A 12,762-nucleotide genomic window follows, 5' to 3' on the forward strand; every position below is an offset into this window, starting at 1 on the left:
GGCATTGTGGGTAGAATGAGGGATCTCTCCTGACAACCAGAGAGGCATTGTGGGTAGAATGAGAGGGAGCTCTCCTGACAACCAGAGAGGCATTGTGGGTAGAATGAGAGGGAGCTCTCCTGACAACCAGAGAGACAGTGTGGGTAGAATGAGAGGGATCTCTCCTGACAACCAGAGAGACAGTGTGGGTAGAATGAGAGGGATCTCTCCTGACAACCAGAGAGGCATTGTGGGTAGAATGAGAGGGAGCTCTCCTGACAACCAGAGAGGCATTGTGGGTAGAATGAGGGATCTCTCCTGACAACCAGAGAGGCATTGTGGGTAGAATGAGAGGGAGCTCTCCTGACAACCAGAGAGGCATTGTGGGTAGAATGAGAGGGAGCTCTCCTGACAACCAGAGAGGCATTGTGGGTAGAATGAGAGGGATCTCTCCTGACAACCAGAGAGACAGTGTGGGTAGAATGAGAGGGATCTCTCCTGACAACCAGAGAGACAGTGTGGGTAGAATGAGAGGGATCTCTCCTGACAACCAGAGAGGCATTGTGGGTAGAATGAGGGATCTCTCCTGACAACCAGAGAGGCATTGTGGGTAGAATGAGAGGGAGCTCTCCTGACAACCAGAGAGGCATTGTGGGTAGAATGAGGGATCTCTCCTGACAACCAGAGAGGCATTGTGGGTAGAATGAGAGGGATCTCTCCTGACAACCAGAGAGACAGTGTGGGTAGAATGAGAGGGATCTCTCCTGACAACCAGAGAGACAGTGTGGGTAGAATGAGAGGGATCTCTCCTGACAACCAGAGAGGCATTGTGGGTAGAATGAGGGATCTCTCCTGACAACCAGAGAGGCATTGTGGGTAGAATGAGAGGGAGCTCTCCTGACAACCAGAGAGGCATTGTGGGTAGAATGAGAGGGATCTCTCCTGACAACCAGAGAGGCATTGTGGGTAGAATGAGAGGGAGCTCTCCTGACAACCAGAGAGACAGTGTGGGTAGAATGAGGGAGCTCTCCTGACAACCAGAGAGGCATTGTGGGTAGAATGAGGGAGCTCTCCTGACAACCAGAGAGGCATTGTGGGTAGAATGAGAGGGATCTCTCCTGACAACCAGAGAGGCATTGTGGGTAGAATGAGGGATCTCTCCTGACAACCAGAGAGGCATTGTGGGTAGAATGAGGGATCTCTCCTGACAACCAGAGAGGCATTGTGGGTAGAATGAGAGGGAGCTCTCCTGACAACCAGAGAGGCATTGTGGGTAGAATGAGAGGGAGCTCTCCTGACAACCAGAGAGGCATTGTGGGTAGAATGAGAGGGATCTCTCCTGACAACCAGAGAGACAGTGTGGGTAGAATGAGAGGGATCTCTCCTGACAACCAGAGAGGCATTGTGGGTAGAATGAGGGATCTCTCCTGACAACCAGAGAGGCATTGTGGGTAGAATGAGAGGGAGCTCTCCTGACAACCAGAGAGGCATTGTGGGTAGAATGAGGGATCTCTCCTGACAACCAGAGAGGCATTGTGGGTAGAATGAGAGGGATCTCTCCTGACAACCAGAGAGGCATTGTGGGTAGAATGAGAGGGAGCTCTCCTGACAACCAGAGGTTGAAACACGTGATGAAATGAAACTCGGGTCGTCTGTCTGGAAATGAATCCCCCAAGATTCCCTGACCATTTTTCATGTGAAGATATTTCGATCATTTTTCTGTTTCTCCTCTCATTTTTAAATTCAAGTAGTTTTCAAAAATACCAACTTGAGAGAATGTCTGATTTTTAAGGTGTCCCAGTTGTTTGTGTGTGTGTGTGTGTACCTTGATGGTCTTGTCCGAGGACCCAGAGAAGAGCAGGTCCCCTGTAGAGTAGACACACAGACACCAGACTGGCCCCTGGTGACCTACGAACGTCCCTTTACATTTAAAGATCTGCTGGGGGTCGTAGGCTGGAGGAGGGACACAAACAGGTTAGTCTAACATCTCTTCACAACTTAACATCTCCGTTTCACAACGGACAAGTGAAGGAGAGGGGAGAGGAGAGGAGAGGAGAGGAGAGGAGAGGAGAGGAGAGGAGAGGAGAGGAGAGGAGAGGAGAGGAGAGGAGAGGAGAGGAGAGGAGAGGAGAGGAGAGGAGGAAAAAACGGAGGAGAAACTCACAGCCCAGGATGCCCATGTTGAGTCTGGCGTTGATGTGGGACAACTCATCCTGAGAGACACGGAGAAAGAGAGAGAGACACAGAGACAGAGAGAGACACGGAGAGAGAGAGACACGGAGAGAGAGACACGGAGAGAGAGACACGGAGAGAGAGACACGGAGAGAGAGAGACACGGAGAGAGAGACACGGAGAGAGAGAGAGAGAGAGAGAGACAGAGAGAGAGAGAGACAGAGAGAGAGTAAATGATAAATGTAATGTGTGTGACGGTCATCCTAGTATAATATAGAGATCAGAAACTCACGTTGAGCATGGAGGCATCTCTCCTAAACTCCATCAGGTCTTCACTCAGCTTACTCTGGTTCTCATCCAGGACATCTGGAATACACACCCCAGGTCAGAAACACACACCCCCCAGGTCAGAAACACACACCCCCCAGGTCAGAAACACCCCCCCAGGTCAGAAACATACACCCCCCAGGTCAGAAACACACACCCCCCAGGTCAGAAACACACACACCCCCAGGTCAGAAACATACACACCCCCCAGGTCAGAAACACACACCCCCCAGGTCAGAAACATACACCCCCCAGGTCAGAAACACCCCCCCCAGGTCAGAAACACACCCCCCCAGGTCAGAAACACACACCCCCCCAGTTCAGAAACACACATCCCCCCAGGTCAGAAACATCCCCCAGGTCAGAAACACACACCCCAGGTCAGAAACACACACCCCAGGTCAGAAACACACACCCCAGGTCAGAAACACACACCCCCAGGTCAGAAACACACACCCCCCAGGTCAGAAACACACACCCCCCCAGGTCAGAAACACCCCACCCCCCCAGGTCAGAAACACCCCCCCCCCAGGTCAGAAACACACACCCCAGGTCAGAAACACACACCCCCAGTTCAGAAACACACACCCCCCCAGGTCAGAAACATCCCCCCAGGTCAGAAACACACACCCCAGGTCAGAAACACACACCCCAGGTCAGAAACACACACCCCAGGTCAGAAACACACACCCCCAGGTCAGAAACACACACCCCCCAGGTCAGAAACACACACAGAAACATACACCCCCAGGTCAGAAACATACACCCCCCCCAGGTCAGAAACATACACACCCCCAGGTCAGAAACACACACCCCCCCAGGTCAGAAACACACACCCCCCAGGTCAGAAACACACACCCCCAGGTCAGAAACACACACCCCCAGGTCAGAAACACACACCCCCAGGTCAGAACCCCCCCTCATACCAAACTTCAGTTCCAGGTTCTTCTCCAGCTGGTCCAGTTTCTCAGACAGTTTCCCCAGCATGGACCGCAGGAAGGCAATGTCCTGGTCCTTCTGAGACAGGGTCACCTGCATCTCATGGAACCTATCAGGGAGAGGGGGAGGGTCAACATGGAACCTATCAGGGAGAGGGGAGGGTCAACATGGAACCAATCAGGGAGAGGGAGAGGGTCAACATGGAACCAATCAGAGAGAGAGGGAGGGTCAACATGGAACCTATCAGGGAGAGGGGGAGGGTCAACATGGAGAGAGAGGGAGGGTCAACATGGAGAGAGAGGGAGGGTCAACATGGAGAGAGGGGGAGGGTCAACATGGAACCTATCAGAGAGAGGGAGGGTCAAACATGGAGAGAGAGGGAGGGTCAACATGGAGAGAGAGGGAGGGTCAACATGGAGAGAGAGGAGGGTCAACATGGAGAGAGAGGGAGGGTCAACATGGAGAGAGAGGGAGGGTCAACATGGAGAGAGAGGGAGGGTCAACATGGAGAGAGAGGGAGGGTCAACATGGAGAGAGAGGGGAGGGTCAACATGGAGAGAGAGGGAGGGTCAACATGGAGAGAGAGGGAGGGTCAACATGGAGAGAGAGGGAGGGTCAACATGGAGAGAGAGGGAGGGTCAACATGGAGAGAGAGGGAGGGTCAACATGGAGAGAGAGGGAGGGTCAACATGGAGAGAGAGGGAGGGTCAACATGGAGAGAGAGGGAGGGTCAACATGGAGAGAGAGGGAGGGTCAACATGGAGAGAGAGGGAGGGTCAACATGGAGAGAGAGGGAGGGTCAACATGGAGAGAGAGGGAGGGTCAACCTATCAGGGAGAGAGGGAGGGTCAACCTATCAGGGAGAGAGGGAGGGTCAACATGGAACCTATCAGGGAGAGAGGGAGGGTCAACATGGAACCAATCGGGGAGAGAGGGAGGGTCAACATGGAACCAATCGGGGAGAGAGGGAGGGTCAACATGGAACCAATCGGGGAGAGAGGGAGGGTCACCATGGAACCTATCAGGGAGAGAGGGAGGGTCAACATGGAACCTATCAGGGAGAGGGGGAGGGTCAACCTATCAGGGAGAGAGGGAGGGTCAACCTATCAGGGAGAGAGGGAGGGTCAACCTATCAGGGAGAGGGGAGGGTCAACCTATCAGGGAGAGAGGGAGGGTCAACCTATCAGGGAGAGAGGGAGGGTCAACCTATCAGGGAGAGGGGGAGGGTCAACCTATCAGGGAGAGAGGGAGGGTCAACCTATCAGGGAGAGAGGGAGGGTCAACCTATCAGGGAGAGGGGGAGGGTCAACCTATCAGGGAGAGGGGGAGGGTCAACCTATCAGGGAGAGAGGGAGGGTCAACCTATCAGGGAGAGAGGGAGGGTCAACCTATCAGGGAGAGAGGGATGGTCAACATGGAACCAATCAGAGAGAGAGGGAGGGTCACCTGTACCTCATGGTTGTACGTACCTGTCATCTGTCTGCTGCAGGAACTCCTTCAGCCCTTCAAACTTACACAAGTCCAGATGTGTGGAATAGGTATCCTGGTTACCGATAAACGCACATCTGAGGAGAAGGAGAGAGAGGGGTCAGACAGGGGGTCAGACAGGGAGAGAGAGGGGTCAGACAGGGGGTCAGACAGGGGTCAGACAGGGGGAGAGAGAGGAGGGTCAGGGTCAGACAGGGGGTCCAGATGTATGGAATAGGTATCCTGGTTAGGGATAAACGCACATCTGAGGAGAAGGAGAGAGAGGGGTCAGACAGGGGGTCAGACAGGGGGTCAGACAGGGGGTCAGACAGGGAGAGAGAGGGGTCAGACATGGGTTAGACAGGGAGAGAGAGAGGGGTCAGACAGGGGTTAGGCAGGGGGAACCAGACAGGGAGAGAGAGAGGGGTCAGACAGGGAGAGAGAGAGGGGTCAGACAGGGGTCAGACAGGGGGTCAGACAGGGGGTCCAGGTGTGTGGAATACGTATCCTGGTTACCATGGAAACGCACATCTGAGGAGAAGGAGAGAGAGGGGTCAGACAGGGGTTAGGCAGGGGAGACAGGGGGGTCGGACAGGGAGAGAGGTCAGACAGGGGTCAGACAGGGAGAGACAGGGGGAGAAAGAGGGGTCAGACAGGGGGTCAGACGGGGGGAGAGAGAGATGGGTCAGACATGAGGTCAAGGAGAGGGTGTGTGTGTGTGTGTGTGTGGTGTGTGTGTGAGTGGTGTGGAACCAATGTGTGTGTGTGTGTGTGTGTGTGTGTGTGTGTGTGTGTGTGTGTGTCCTACCCATATTTGGAGTGAGGGCATTTGATGTGTTCGCATTCCTTTAGGTGTCCCTCCAGGTTCATGGTGAGGAGAAGGAGAGGAGGGCAGGAGGGGTTGTTGGGACAGCGCACTGGAGGGTCACAGCTCACCTCGTGCTCCCTGCAGGTCAGAGGTCAACATCAGGGCACACCTCAGGGGATCGTTTCCTGAAACGTCTAACCAGCAAAGGGGATCGTTTCCCTCCGACGACGTCTAACCAGCAAAGGGGATCGTTTCCCTCCGACGACGTCTAACCAGCAAAGGGGATCGTTTCCCTGAAACGTCAACCAGCAAAGGGATCGTTTCCTGAAACGTCTAACCAGCAAAGGGGATCGTTTCCTTCTAAATTCCGGCAGCTATAGACTGTCTCTGCATCAGACAGGGACACCTATTGAGGTCTGAGAACATCTGGACAAACGTTTGGATGTTTAGAGTGAACTGTCCTCTTCAAAAACACAACGACACAATAACTAACTAAACAAAAGTGACATCTCAGAGTGACATCTCAGAGTGACATCTCTTACTTGCGTGTGGTGAGCTTGATGGTAAAAGGACAGCCCATTGGATCAACCTCAAAGTTCCCAGGTCCTCCCATCTTAGGTGTCCCTTCACCCCGACTAGCAGCAGTGCCTCCTCCGGCCCCGTTAGGGGAAGCCCCTCCTCCGGCCCCGTTAGCGAAAGCCCCTCCTCCGGCCCCGTTAGGGGAAGTGGGGCTGGTGTTTAAGAGCCGGCAGCCGTCAGTGTGGATAAACAGCTCTCCTATCTGTTCTGCTACGGCTATGTTATTCACCACCACCGTCAACTATAGCCGTGTCCACCGGACACTTATCTAGAGGAGGGGAGAGAGGGAGGAGGAGGGGGAGGAGGAGGAGGGGAGAGAGGGAGGAGGAGGGGAGAGGACAGGGAGGAGGAGGGGAGGAGGAGGAGGGGAGAGGGGGAGAGAACAGGGAGGAGGAGGAGGAGAGGGGGAGAGAACAGGGAGGAGGAGGGAGGAGGGAGGAGGGGGGAGAGGACAGGGAGGAGGAGGGAGGAAGGGGGAGAGAACAGGGAGGAGGGGCTGGAGGGAGGGGAGAGGGGGAGAACAGGGAGGAGGGGGGAGGGGGAGAGAACAGGGAGGAGGGGTGGAGGAGGGGAGAGAACAGGGAGGGGAGGGGGGAGGGGAGGGGAGAATGGGGGAGAGAACAGGGAGGAGGGGTGGAGGAGGGGTTCTGGGGGAAGAGGGAGAACAGGGAGGAGGGGTGGAGGAGGGGAGAGAGAGAGAATGAGAGAACAGGGAGGAGGAGGGAGCTCTGGGGAGGGCAGAGAGACAACGGAGAATGAGAGAACAGGAGAAAGAGAGGAGGGGGGAGGAGGGCAGAGAGAGGGAGAATGAGAGAACAGGGAGAAAGAGGGGAGGGGTGGAGGAGGGCAGAGAGAGGGAGAATGAGAGAACAGGGAGAAAGAGGGGAGGGGTGGAGGAGGGCAGAGAGAGGGAGAATGAGAGAACAGGGAGAAAGAGGGGAGGGGTGGAGGAGGGCAGAGAGAGGGAGAATGAGAGAACAGGGAGAAAGAGAGGAGGGGTGGAGGAGGGCAGAGAGGGAAAATGAGAGAACAGGGAGAAAGAGAGGAGGGGTGGAGGAGGGCAGAGAGAGGGAGAATGAGAGAACAGGGAGAAAGAGGGGAGGGGTGGAGGAGGGAGAATGAGAGAACAGGGAGAAAGAGAGGAGGGGTAGAGGAGGGCAGAGAGAGGGAGAATGAGAGAACAGGGAGAAAGAGGGGAGGGGTGGAGGAGGGAGAATGAGAGAACAGGGAGAAAGAGAGGAGGGGTGGAGGAGGGCAGAGAGAGGGAGAATGAGAGAACAGGGAGAAAGAGAGGAGGGGTGGAGGAGGGCAGAGAGAGGGAGAATGAGAGAACAGGGAGAAAGAGGGGAGGGGTGGAGGAGGGAGAATGAGAGAACAGGGAGAAAGAGGGGAGGGGTGGAGGAGGGCAGAGAGGGAGAATGAGAGAACAGGGAGGAGGAGGGGAGGGGTGGAGGAGGGCAGAGAGAGGGAGAATGAAGAACAAGAAAGAGGGGAGGGGTGGACAGGGCAGAGTGAGAGAACAGGGAGAAAGAGGGGAGGGGGTGGAGGAGGGTAGAGAGAATGAGAGAACAGGGAGAAAGAGGGGAGGGGTGGAGGAGGGCAGAGAGAGGGAAAATGAGAGAACAGGGAGAAAGAGAGGAGGGGTGGAGGAGGGCAGAGAGAGGGAGAGCGAGAGAACAGGGAGAAAGAGGGGAGGGGTGGAGGAGGGCAGAGAGAGGGAGAATGAGAGAACAGGGAGAAAGAGGGGAGGGGTGGAGGAGGGCAGAGAGAGGGAAAATGAGAGAACAGGGAGAAAGAGAGGGAGGGGTGGAGGAGGGCAGAGAGAGGGAGAGCGAGAGAACAGGGAGAAAGAGGGGAGGGGTGGAGGAGGAGCAGAGAGAGGGAGAATGAGAGAACAGGGAGAAAGAGGGGAGGGGTGGAGGAGGGCAGAGAGAGGGAGAGCGAGAGAACAGGGAGAAAGAGGGGAGGGGTGGAGGAGGGCAGAGAGAGGGAAAATGAGAGAACAGGGAGAAAGAGAGGAGGGGTGGAGGAGGGCAGAGAGAGGGAGAATGAGAGAATAGACAGGAGGAGGGGTAGAGGAGGGCAGAGAGAGGGAGAGTGAGAGAACAGGGAGAAAGAGGGGAGGGGTGGAGGAGGGCAGAGAGAGGGAGAATGAGAGAACAGGGAGAAAGAGAGGAGGGGTGGAGGAGGGCAGAGAGAGGGAGAATGAGAGAACAGGAGAAAGAGGGGAGGGGTGGAGGAGGGCAGAGAGAGGGAAAATGAGAGAACAGGGAGAAAGAGAGGAGGGGTGGAGGAGGGCAGAGAGAGGGAGAATGAGAGAACAGGGAGAAAGAGAGGAGGGTGGAGGAGGGCAGAGAGGGAGAATGAGAGAACAGGGAGAAAGAGGGGGGGGTGGAGGAGGGCAGAGAGGGAAAATGAGAGAACAGGGAGAAAGAGAGGAGGGGTGGAGGAGGGCAGAGAGAGGGAGAATGAGAGAATAGACAGGAGGAGGGGTAGAGGAGGGCAGAGAGAGGGAGAATGAGAGAATAGACAGGAGGAGGGGTAGAGGAGGGCAGAGAGAGGGAGAGCGAGAGGAGGGCAGAGAGAGGGAGAATGAGAGATAAACGAATGTAACAACAATTTGCATCCACATATATATGTGATGCTGGAAAGGTGTAACTATTTAACCAACAGTGTAGGAAGGTAAAGTCCCCTACCGGAGGTCAAGGCACATCGCCTGCAGAAGGTGTGCTGGAGGGAGAGACAGATAGAGACAGTGGTCAATGAAGGAGGTTGTGAGGAGAGGAGAGGAGAGGAGGAGGAGAGGAGGAGGAGGAGGAGAGGAGGAGGAGAGGAGAGGGAGAGGAGAGAGGGAGAATGAGAGGAGAGGAGAGGAGAGGAGAGGGAGGAGAGGAGAGAGAGAGGAGAGGAGAGGAGAGAAGAGGAGAGGAGAGGAGAGGGTGGAGGAGGGCAGAGAGGAGAGGAGGACAAACAGGGGAGCGGAGAGGAAGTGAGAGGCTAGCGGCTGGTTTCTCTCACCCCACAGGTGGTGATGACAGGGTCTTTGAAGGAGGGGTGAGGAGAGGAGGGGTGAGGAGAGGAGAGGAGAGGAGAGGAGAGGACAAACAGGGGAGCGGAGAGGAAGTGAGAGGCTAGCGGATGGTTTCTCTCACCCCACAGGTGGTGATGACAGGGTCTTTGAAGGAGGGGTGAGGAGAGGAGGGGTGAGGAGAGGAGGGGTGAGGAGAGGAAGTGAGAGGCTAGCGGATGGTTTCTCTCACCCCACAGGTGGTGATGACAGGGTCTTTGAAGGAGGGGTGAGGAGAGGAGGGGTGAGGAGAGGAGGGGTGAGGAGAGGAGAGGAGAGGAAGTGAGAGGCTAGCGGATGGTTTCTCTCACCCCACAGGTGGTGATGACAGGGTCTTTGAAGGAGGGGTGAGGAGAGGAGGGGTGAGGAGAAGAGGGGTGAGGAGAGGAGGGGTGAGGAGAGGAAGTGAGAGGCTAGCGGATGGTTTCTCTCACCCCACAGGTGGTGATGACAGGGTCTTTGAAGACACTGCAGCAGAGCTGACAACACAGCTTCACCGACGGCTGCTCTGCAAACACCAGGGGCTCCTACACACACATCATTAGCATAGTTAGCATTCAGGTATCACTAGCACAGCAGAGCTGACAACACAGCTTCACCGAGGGCTTCTCTGCAAACACCAGGTATCACTCATTAGCATAGTTAGCATTCAGGTATCACTAGCACAGCAGAGCTGACAACACAGCTTCACCGTCGGCTTCTCTGCAAACACCAGGGGCTCCTACACACACATCATTAGCATAGTTAGCATTCAGGTATCACTAGCACAGTTAGCATTCATGTATCACTAGCACAGTTAGCATTCATGTATCACTAGCACAGTTAGCATTCAGGTATCACTAGCATTCAGGTATCACTAGCACAGTTAGCATTCAGGTATCGTCAGCATCGATAGCACCCTGGCTATCGGCAGCATCGATAGCACCGGGGGTATCGGCAGCATCGGTATTTTCAAATCACAGCACAGTTAGCACCGGGGTATCGGCAACACGGTTAGCACCAGGGGTATCACAGCATCGATAGCACCCTGGTATCGGCAGCATCGATAGCACCGGGGGTATCATCAGCATCGATAGCACCCTGGGTATCGGCAGCATCGATAGCACCGGGGGTATCGGCAGCATCGGTAGCACCGGGGCTATCGGCAGCACCGGGGTACCATTGAAGTATAATTAGCATTGAGTTAACATTGGCATCGATAGCGTTAGCGCATTTAATGTTGAAGGATTGTTAGCATCGAGTTAACATTGGCATCGATAGCGTATTTAATGTTGAAGGATTGTTAGCACCTTTAGCATCATTAGTGTAGCCATACCGTGTCGTCGTCGTCCTCGTGAAGAGAGAAGGTCGAGCGGAGAGACATGTTGGACTCAGAGAGGAGGGAACGCACTGAGATGGCAGAGTCAGAACGCCTCGGGGTGCTGATGGGGAGCTGAGGGGGGGGACAGAGACAGAGAGAGACATGTTGGACTCAGAGAGGAGGGAACGCACCGAGATGGCAGAGTCAGAACGCCTCGGGGTGCTGATGGGGAGCTGAGGGGGGGGACAGAGACAGAGAGAGACATGTTGGACTCAGAGAGGAGGGAACGCACCGAGATGGCAGAGTCAGAACGCCTCGGGGTGCTGATGGGGAGCTGAGGGGGGGACAGAGACAGAGAGAGCGAGTAATGATAACTAGGCTATATACACAGGGTACCAGTACTGAGTAATGATAACTAGGTTATATACACAGGGTACCAGTACTGAGTAATGATAACTAGGTTATATACACAGGGTACCAGTACTGAGTAATGATAACTAGGTTATATAGACAGGGTACCAGTACTGAGTAATGATAACTAGGCCGTCTCATCCTGGTCTGATGAGTGTGGGTCTAAGGGTTTCTGGGATAACGGTGCTGATGATTGTGGGTCTAGGGTTTCTGGGATGACGGTGGTGATGAGTGTGGGTCTAGGGGTTTCTGGGATAACGGTGGTGATGAGTGTGGGTCTAGGGGTTTCTGGGATGACGGTGCTGATGAGTGTGGGTCTAGGGGTTTCGGTGCTGATGAGTGTGGGTCATCTGGGATAACGGTGCTGATGAGTGTGGGTCTAGGGGTTTCTGGGATGACGGTGCTGATGAGTGTGGGTCTAGGGTTTCTGGGATGAGGGTACTGATGAGTGTGGGTCTAGGGGTTTCTGGGATGACGGTGCTGATGAGTGTGGGTCTAGGGGTTTCGGTGCTGATGAGTGTGGGTCATCTGGGATAACGGTGCTGATGAGTGTGGGTCTAGGGGTTTCTGGGATGACGGTGCTGATGAGTGTGGGTCTAGGGTTTCTGGGATGACGGTACTGATGAGTGTGGGTCTAGGGGTTTCTGGGATGACGGTGCTGATGAGTGTGGGTCTAGGGGTTTCTGGGATGACGGTGCTGATGAGTGTGGGTCTAGGGGTTTCTGGGATAACGGTGCTGATGAGTGTGGGTCTAGGGGTTTCTGGGATGACGGTGCTGATGAGTGTGGGTCTAGGGGTTTCTGGGATGACGGTGCTGATGAGTGTGGGTCTAAGGGTTTCTGGGATGACGGTGCTGATGAGTGTGGGTCTAGGGGTTTCTGGGATGACGGTGCTGATGAGTGTGGGTCTAGGGGTTTCTGGGATGACGGTGCTGATGAGTGTGGGTCTAGGGGTTTCTGGGATAACGGTGCTGATGAGTGTGGGTCTAGGGGTTTCTGGGATGACGGTGCTGATGAGTGTGGGTCTAGGGGTTTCTGGGATAACGGTGCTGATGAGTGTGGGTCTAGGGGTTTCTGGGATGACGGTGCTGATGTAAGTCAAAGCCTTTCATGGCTACAGATGTAAGTGCTAATAGGTCGCTAGTCATTCAGACAGGTAACCATGGCATTTTTTGGGCACAGGGACCATGACGGTCTGAAACATGTCGGTATAACAGACGGAGTCGGGGGTTGAAACGGTCAGTGAAGACACTAACCAGCTGGCCAGGGCTCCGAACACGTGTCCCGGTAAATCGGTCTGTTCCTGCGGCCTTGTGAACGTTAAAACCTATTTAAAGATCTACAGAGAGGTTGGTTCACACAGTCGTCTGGAACAGTCGGTGCGCTCATGCATGGTTCAGTGTTGCTTGTGAAGGTTAAACCTATTTAAAGATCTTACTCACATGAGCTACAGAGAGGTTGGTTCACACAGTCGTCTGGAACAGTCGGTGCGCTCGTGCATGGTTCAGTGTTGCTTGTGAAGGTTAAACCTATTTAAAGATCTTACGCACATGAGCTACAGAGAGGTTGTTCACACAGTCCTCTGGAACAGTCGGTGCGCTCATGCATGGTTCAGTGTTGCTTGCCTCAAGAGTGAGCATAGACTGTATTTAGCTCATCTGGTGGGCTCGCGTCAATGGGCAGCTCGCGGTTGGGTTACCCTTTGTAAATCCGT

General features: G+C 54.7%; 1 pseudogene; it reads right to left on the minus strand.

Moving 5' to 3' along the window:
• Positions 1-12,762, minus strand: part of LOC124025667 — a 59,596-nt pseudogene that overhangs the window by 30,242 nt on the left and 16,592 nt on the right.

The sequence above is a fragment of the Oncorhynchus gorbuscha genome, unplaced genomic scaffold (assembly GCF_021184085.1).
Source record: "Oncorhynchus gorbuscha isolate QuinsamMale2020 ecotype Even-year unplaced genomic scaffold, OgorEven_v1.0 Un_scaffold_2334, whole genome shotgun sequence".
NCBI classification, from domain to species: Eukaryota; Metazoa; Chordata; class Actinopteri; order Salmoniformes; family Salmonidae; genus Oncorhynchus; species Oncorhynchus gorbuscha.